Source organism: Cupressus sempervirens, chromosome 7 (genome assembly GCF_028749045.1).
Source record: "Cupressus sempervirens isolate cs-2001-9-10 chromosome 7, ASM2874904v1, whole genome shotgun sequence".
Taxonomy (NCBI): domain Eukaryota; kingdom Viridiplantae; phylum Streptophyta; class Pinopsida; order Cupressales; family Cupressaceae; genus Cupressus; species Cupressus sempervirens.
This window is the reverse complement of record NC_143124.1, coordinates 353,287,771-353,296,277: the sequence shown is the minus strand read 5'-3', so window position 1 is coordinate 353,296,277 and position 8,507 is coordinate 353,287,771.

Genomic DNA, 8,507 nt, shown 5'->3' with positions numbered 1-8,507 from the left:
TCCTACTAACATCATTCATCTCAATAAGTTCTATGCTTGAAGATCCTTGGTATACCCAGCTTTGAAAAAAAAAAAAATAGTAAAGAGAAATAAGCGTCCAATGGTGAAAACTTGGCAATTCAAGTGCCTTGGATAGGTACCTTGGTGAAAACTTGGTAATTTAGGTGCCTTTTGTACTAAGACTAATCCATTATCTATCACTATCCTATCCCTCATCCATTCACCCACCATCTCATAACAACACCTGTTTGTTCCCTTGGTGTTCCAACCAAATATCCAAAATCTGATGAAGCTTGTAAATACCTCCTATATAGCTTGTAAATCTTGAACCTCAGCTTGTAAATCTTGTACCAAAGCTTGTATTATACCTTGTAAATCTTGTACCATACCTTGTATATCTGAATCTTGTCCAAAGCTTGTACCATATTCCAGCTTGTAAATAATCTTGTATCCTAGCTTGTATCCTATCACATGCACACAAAGAACCCCATTTTCACTTAAGCTTTTCGCAAACCATCTACCTATCCACCTATCACCTATTATAGACATCCCATCCTTCACATAAATTTCCATCTCACAAAAAACCAAAACATGAATAAACTTGTACATTTGTAACATATCTTGGTCCATCAGGTTGTACATCCTCTTTAGCTTAGCACCATTGTATCTATCCGGCTTTCATGTTAGTTCATCCTTGGTCAACGTCTTGCACACATCACACACCTTGGTTAGCTATTCCAATGCATCCTTTAGCTAGATTTCCTATCACCAAAGTGTTATCCTTCTTAGTTTAGCTTGCCAAACGCATCACTCATCAAAATCCACTAGCTTAGGTGCTCTCCGATAGGTCCTTGTAGGATATAGCTTTCCTCATTTTTGATCTTGGTCCATTAGTACCTCGTCCTACCCATCTCATTGGCAAATAGTTCTCTTTTGGATTTTTGCTTTCTTTTGATTTGGGATCTTCCCTTTTGGATCTTGAAATATCTTTTCCAAGAAATCTCCTTGTTCCCTCCTCAAGGTTTCCACGATCTTCCATATCCTGGTATGGTGCAAATGGGGCAATCAGAGCATAAGGTCTTGATCAGGTCTTTTGTTTATTTTTCATTTCTGCTTGTGGGTTCTCCTAGTGTCATTTCCATGCTACTTCCTCTTGGATTCATGTGTGATACTGGGGCAATCCTTGCATGTTTATTTTGAGTCAATTTGTCAGTCCTCTGGACTATTGGTGAAAAGGCCTTGATGTTCTTGGTAACCTTGGCAATTAACCAATAGTTTTATAGAATATCTAGTGCTCAACTACATGGTGGTACTTCTCTTTGAAGTATCCCCCTGCTCAAAAAGCTTCAATGGATTTCCTTCATCTCCATTATCCACCATCCATATCCAACACCTATCCCAGCTTATGCATCAGTATCTCTTTGGATCAATCCTCATGCTTAGCTTTAGGGATCCACAATCCTAGTCTTAGGGAACCACCAATCAAATCAATCCACCAAGCCTCATCTTTCGTGATCCACAATCCTAGTCCTAGGGATCTCCGAAACCCATCTTCCACCAATCTGACTTTTTGAAATCCTATTGCATCAGCTTTATCATTCTATCATCCATCTCCCTACCATGGATTCCTTTTATAGCCCTCCACTCCTCCATCCCACCCCCCCCTCAATCCTAGAAAGTCTTAAGCTTGCTTTACTCTTGTGCATCTGATTCTCCTTTATCATTCTCCCATAGTGAGAGTTTGAGCTGTTTCAGCCCCTTCTCTTTGCCAACCTGTGTCTCAGCTCACCTCAATTTCTTGTGCTTTTCAAGAATTTGTCAAGCCTCATTTCTTCCCATGCCGCCTTCTTGAGGGGGCATCATCTAAGTATAGTCTCTCCTCTTCTTATCCGAGACTGGGGAAACCTTGTTGCTAAAACATCTTCCTCGTATCGTCTTCATTCAAACTTCTTTGAAATAGTGTTGTCTCAACACTATGTCAAAGAGGGGAAAAATGTAGACACCTAAATTTGATTATACTGCTTTGGTAATCTAATTTAGCCATCTCTAAAAGGCATCATTAATTAAATTCCTATTTAATTAATCCTTTGCCATCCCCTAGCTGATTAATTTAATCAATCATCTATAGTCCTAATTGATAAATCAAATAACCTATTATTTATCAATTAAATCCTTTTCTCCTATCTAATTCCAAAAATCCCCATTTATTAAATAAATCTATTTGATAAATAAAATTCTCAAATCCAAAAACCCCTAACTTATCTCTAATCCACCATTTAGCCTAATCCACCCCATCCACCCATACTAACCAAGCTTAGCCACTAACTCATCCACCCTCATTAATGCCATCCACTTGCACATCTCTAACATCCCTAATCTAATCCTAAACCCAAGCCTAATCCACCCCCTAATGTTGTCACATTCCCTAAACAAGTTTAAGCCTTTCCTAAACCAAACCAAAGTCTCCCCTCAAAAATCCCAACCACCAAGTCACGAGTGCTCTTACAAAACCATAAAATACTCTTACAAGCCCACTCATGACTCTTACACCCATCTTCCACACTCTTCCCTCTTTCACACTCATTCCTCTTACATCTATCTTACATACTCAACCCCACTCATCATGCCTTTAACCAACCCTTTACCCTACCCTCTCACACTCATCCTCCTTGTGACAAGTGTCACCTTCCCATTGGTGCTAAACAAGCACAATCCATGTGCTCCCCTTTGAGTGCATCTTAGCCCTGCTTAACCATCTCCCCATCCTTGCATCTTAACCCTCCATCCCTCAAGCCTTTAGCCTATAAATTGAATCCCATCCCAAGCCATTCAACAACAATCTTTGAGCTAAAGTTACCATGCTATTTTGAGAACCAAAGCCATCAATCTTACCCTTATAATGCCAAATTGAGAGCTCACAAAGCTACCAATTTTCCATTACCTATTAGGATAAACCACAGATAGAAATAAAAACTACATGCAAATATAACCAATAACAGAAAATAATAGAACACACAGAAATGAACACAAGGCACCAAGATTTAATGTGGTTCACCCAATCCCTGGGCTACGTCCACCAAACAGCAAGTCCGATCTTATTACAATCCAGTGATTACAACCTGATTACAATCCATAATCCCTTACAGCTCAATACCGCCGCAAGAACCAATTTCGTATCACCACATATAAAAAATACCCAACCCTAAGCCCTTTTTATACAAGTATTAAACCGCTTTAGGGTTATAACATGTCACCACAATCTAACAATCTCCCACTTGGGGACTGATCAGGCTCCACACTAAACAACAATCTCCCACTTGGAGACTGATCCTGTAGCAATACAACTACCGCATGGGGATCCCACTGGATCAAACCACCTTGGACTCTGCTGTTCTTTTATTCTCATTTAGTCTAAAAGACCAACTGAAGCTGAAGAGGAGTTCAGCTTCTCCCTTGTTACAACCTTTCTCAACATATCTGCTAGATTTTCATTGGTATGTATCTTCTCCAGCTTTAACTATCCATCCTCCAAAACTGACCAAATGAAATGGTACCGCAACTATATGTGTTTGGTCTTAGAATGCAGAGCTGAATTCTTAGCAAGATGAATGGCACTCTAACTATCTGTGAACAAATAATTATCATTCTGAGGATGTCCCAGTTCTTCCAAGAAGAACTGAAGCCATATCATCTCTTTGGCTGCCTCTGTAGCAGCAACATACTCTGCCTCTGTAGTGGAGAGAGCATTAATCTTCTATAGCCTAGAAACCCAGCTCATGGCTGCCCCACCAACAGTAAAGACATAACCTATAGTACTCCGCCTGGTATCAATATCCCCAGCCAAATCTGAGTCAACATAGCCTTGTAAATCAGTAGTAGAGCCCCCAAAGTGTAAACACTTATTGGATGTTCCTCTCAAATATCTAAGAATCCACTTGACAGCATTCCAATGCTCAAATCCTGGATGACTCATATACCTACTAACGACTCCCACTGCATGTGCAATATCTGGCCTAGTGCATACCATAGCATACATCAAACTTCCTACAGCCGAAGCATAGGGTACCTTGGACATCTTATCATCCTCTTCCTGTGTCTTGGGACACATCTCCTTAGTCAATTTCAAATGACTAGGTAAAGGTGTGCTGACAGCTTTAGCATTCTCCATAGAGAAACATTGCAACACCTTCTCAACATAATCATCTTGAGATAGCGTCAATGTTCTGTTCTTCCTATCTCTGCAAATCTTCATACCAAGGATTTGTTTTGCTGCCCCCAAATCCTTCATAGAAAATGCATGTGCTAATTGGCATTTCAGCCCCTTAATATGATCCATGTTAGACCCAGCTATAAGCATATCATCAACATATAAACATAAAATAATGTAGCTATCATCATCCAACCTCTTAAAATAAACATAGTAATCTGAATGAAACCTATTATATCCATGCTCATGCATAAAATTGTCAAATTTCAGATACCATTGCCAAGGTGCTTGCTTCAAGCCATACAAACTTTTCTTCAATTTGCACACTAAGTTCTCCTTACCTTTGACCTCAAAACCCTGTGGTTGAGTCATATATATTTCTTCATCCAAATCACCATGAAGAAAGGCTGTTTTAACATCCATCTGCTCTAAATGCAAATTTTCAGTAGCCACAAGACTTAAAACAGTACGAATAGAAGTCATTTTAACAACAGGAGAAAATATCTCATCAAAATCAATTCCATTTTTCTGTGCAAATCCTTTTACAACTAACCTGGCCTTAAATCTTTTCTTACCTCCTTCCTCTTCTTTCAACCTATAAACCCATTTATTCTGTAAAGCATTTTTACCTATAGGAAACTTGCACAAATCCCATGTCTTATTTTTTAGCAAAGAGTCCATTTCATCTTTCATTGCAGACTCCCACTGAATCTTAGGATCCACCTACACAGCTTCATCATAACTTTCAGGTTCACCAGCATCAGTAAGTAAAATAGAATACAAAGAGGGAGAAAACCTTTGTGGAGGTCTAATTGGCCTTGTTGACCATCTAACATTCACTGGTGTGTGTGGTATTTGTTGTTGCAGTTGTTGCACATCATGAGGAATGGCTGGAACATCAGCTTTTGGACTATCATCCAACACTACATAATCATCTTCTTTCTTCTCATGTTGCTGCAATAGATCTTTGTACAACACTTTTTCATTGAATATGACATCCTGGCTTCTTATAATTTTATGATTTTCAAAATCCCAAAGCCTATAGCCAAATTCATTAATGCCATATCCAACAAAGACACATTTCTTTGATTTAGCTTCTAGCTTGGTTCTATTTTCAGAGTCTATATGAGAAAAAGCATAACAACCAAAGGTCTTGAGAAAAGAATAACTCACCTTATTACCAGTCCATGCTTCCTCTGGAATACCATAGCCCAAAGGAGTAGAGGGACCTCTATTAATCAAATATACTGCAGTATTGACAGCCTCTGCCCACATGTGTAAGGGCAACCCAGCATGCAACCTCATGCTCCTTGCGCACTCCATTATAGTCCTGTTCATGTGTTCAGCCACTCCATTTTCCTGTGGAGTCCTTGGAATAGTTTTTTGTCTATGAATACCATTAGTGGAGCAATAATCTTCAAATTCATGACTGCAATACTCACCACCATTATCAGATCTAAGACATTTTAATTTCTTACCAGTCTCATTTTCAACCAAGCATTTCCATTTCTTAAAAGTTTGAAATACATCAGATTTCTGTCTAAGGAAATAAACCCATACTTTTCTAGTTGCATCATCAATAAATGTAACATAATAATGAGAGCCACCAAGGAAAGATACCTGAGCCGGTCCCCATACATCTGTATGCACAAGCTCTAATTTCTCCTTTTTGTTTTCCTTCCCTGTCTTTACAAAACTCACTCTCTTTTGTTTTCTATACACACAACTTTCACAGAAATCCATATTCACACATTTTAGACCTGGTAAAACTTTCCTCGAATGAAGTACTTTCATACCTTTCTCACTCATGTGCCCAAGTCTATTGTGCCATAGCGCTGTATCAGAATCTACAGCAGCTATTTGTTCTCCCTGCTCAACTGCAGTAATTGTTCCTGAATATTCATTTTTCTCTGAAACATTCAAAGTAGAAGGAACAATATGACCTATACAAAGATATAAGGTGCCTACTTTCACACCTTTTGCTACTACAAGGGAACCTTTTGAAACTTTCCAATTTTTATCATTAAAAGTAACTACACAACCCTCATCACCGAGTTGCCCTACTGAAATTAAATTTCTACTTAGTTTTGGAACATGTCTTACCTCATGTAGTAGCCAATGATTCCCATTCTGCAACTTAATCTTAATTTTTCCCTTTCCAACAATCTGACAGGGTTCATTATCCCCTAAATAAACAAGCCCAAAATCCCCTTAGACATAATCAATGAAATAACCTCTATGAGGTGTAGCATGAAAAGAAGCACCAAAATCTAAAACCCATGAATCATCAACACTCTCTAAAGACAGAAGCAAAGCATCCTCTTCGGATTTGTTACTTACCACATTTGCCTCTTTGTCTCCATCTGATTTATCTCCTTCATTTTTCTTTCGATTCCAGCACTCTTTTTTTTTGTGCCCTGGTTTCCCACAGTACCAGCAATCATTTGGTCCTCTCAATTGAGACCTCCTCCCCTTTGACTTTCCTCTTGATTTCCCACGATTTCTAGAGTTACTTCCTCTTTCAATCGTTCTGCCCCTGCTTTGTGCATTTAAAGCTCTTCTTGATGTAGATCCACCTAAGGATTTCCTACGAGTTTCCTCACTTAAAATAACACCGATCACATCATCATATTTTAGCGTACTAGATCCAGGAATAGAATTACTCACAACCATTACCAAGCCATTCCAGCTTTCAGGCAAAGAAGACAAAATCAAGAGATCCCTAATTTCTTCATCAAAATTGATACCCACAGAAGATAATTGACTAGTAATAGTATTAGAATCATTTAAATGATCTGCAACAGATCCACCTTCTGCCATTTTCATATTAAATAAACGCTTCATGAGAAATACCTTATTTGAAGCGGAGGGCTTTTCATATAGTGTTGCTAGGGTTTTCATCAAATCTTCTGTCGTCTTTGCTTTTGTAATATTAAATGCCATCGATGTTGCCAAGCATAACCAAATGCTTCCGAGTGCCTTTCTATCCAAAAGATCCCATTTAGCCTCTGACATAGTTCCCTGATTCTTGGCTTTTCCTTCCAACAGCTTCCATAAATCCTTCTGATATAAATAGTCTTCCATTTACATCTTCCATAACTGGAAGTTCTGCCCATTAAACCTATCAACCCTCAACTTACCCTCATCTACCATCGCTCCCACTCAACTGTGAGACTCCCACTTAACCATGAGACTTTCCTGCAGAGGATAACTGAAAGACAACCTTGCTCTGATACCACTTGTTAGGATAAACCACGGACAGAAATAAAAACTACATGAAAATATAACCAATAACAGAAAATAATACAACACATAGAAATGAACACAAGGCACCAAGATTTAACATGGTTCACCCAATCCCTGGGCTACATCCACCAAATAGCAAGTCCGATCTTATTACAATCCAGTGATTACAACCTGATTACAATCTGTAATCCCTTACAGCTCAATACCACCACAAGAACCAATTTCGTATCACCACATATAAAAAATACCCAACCCTAAGCCCTTTTTATACAAGTATTAAACCGCTTTAGGGTTATTACATGTCGGCCATATGTTGGCCATAATATGTCGGCTACTTCCCACTATTTATGAACCCCACTATTTATGAAGTATGTACAGTACTTTCCTGATCAGTCACCACAATCTAACATTACCCACCTCCATTGAAGCAGCTTTGAGAATCTTGAGCATACATCCACATCAAAGGACACATCTACAAAATAAAGAAAGCATGGAGTGTTTTCTCTTGTGAGGTTTGCACTTCTTGTTTGCTTTTCTTTGTCTAAACATATATGTGAATTTAGTTTTGGTTTGTGAATGTTTACTTTATTGTTAATGTTCTTTGCATACTAAATCTTGTTCTACAGCGACTGCTCTGCCACTCATCCCTACTACTTCAACCTTTGCTCATGGCTCAACTTTGACCTCCACCCATAGCCTCCGCTTCCCCGCTACCTCCATTGCAAATGCTCCTAACCCACCGATGCTTGCACTACTGCTCAATCCTCCCTCTGCCCTCCACCATTGAATCTTCCTCCACTCCTCCCCATTGACACCTGCGCCAAAACCTGCAACCCATTAGCCATCCTCTTGTTGCATCCCCACGCAGCTCCGTCTCAGCTGCACCACCCATAGCTGTGGCTGTCATTTAAACCTTACCCTATGTGTGCCCAAAAACCCTTTGCCTGCCTTGCAAATCTGCCCGTCCCTCCGCCATGATCAGACTGTTCAATTTGATTTTGAATTTTAAATTAAAGTATCACACATTAACTTTTGTTTTCAAATTTTTTTTTAG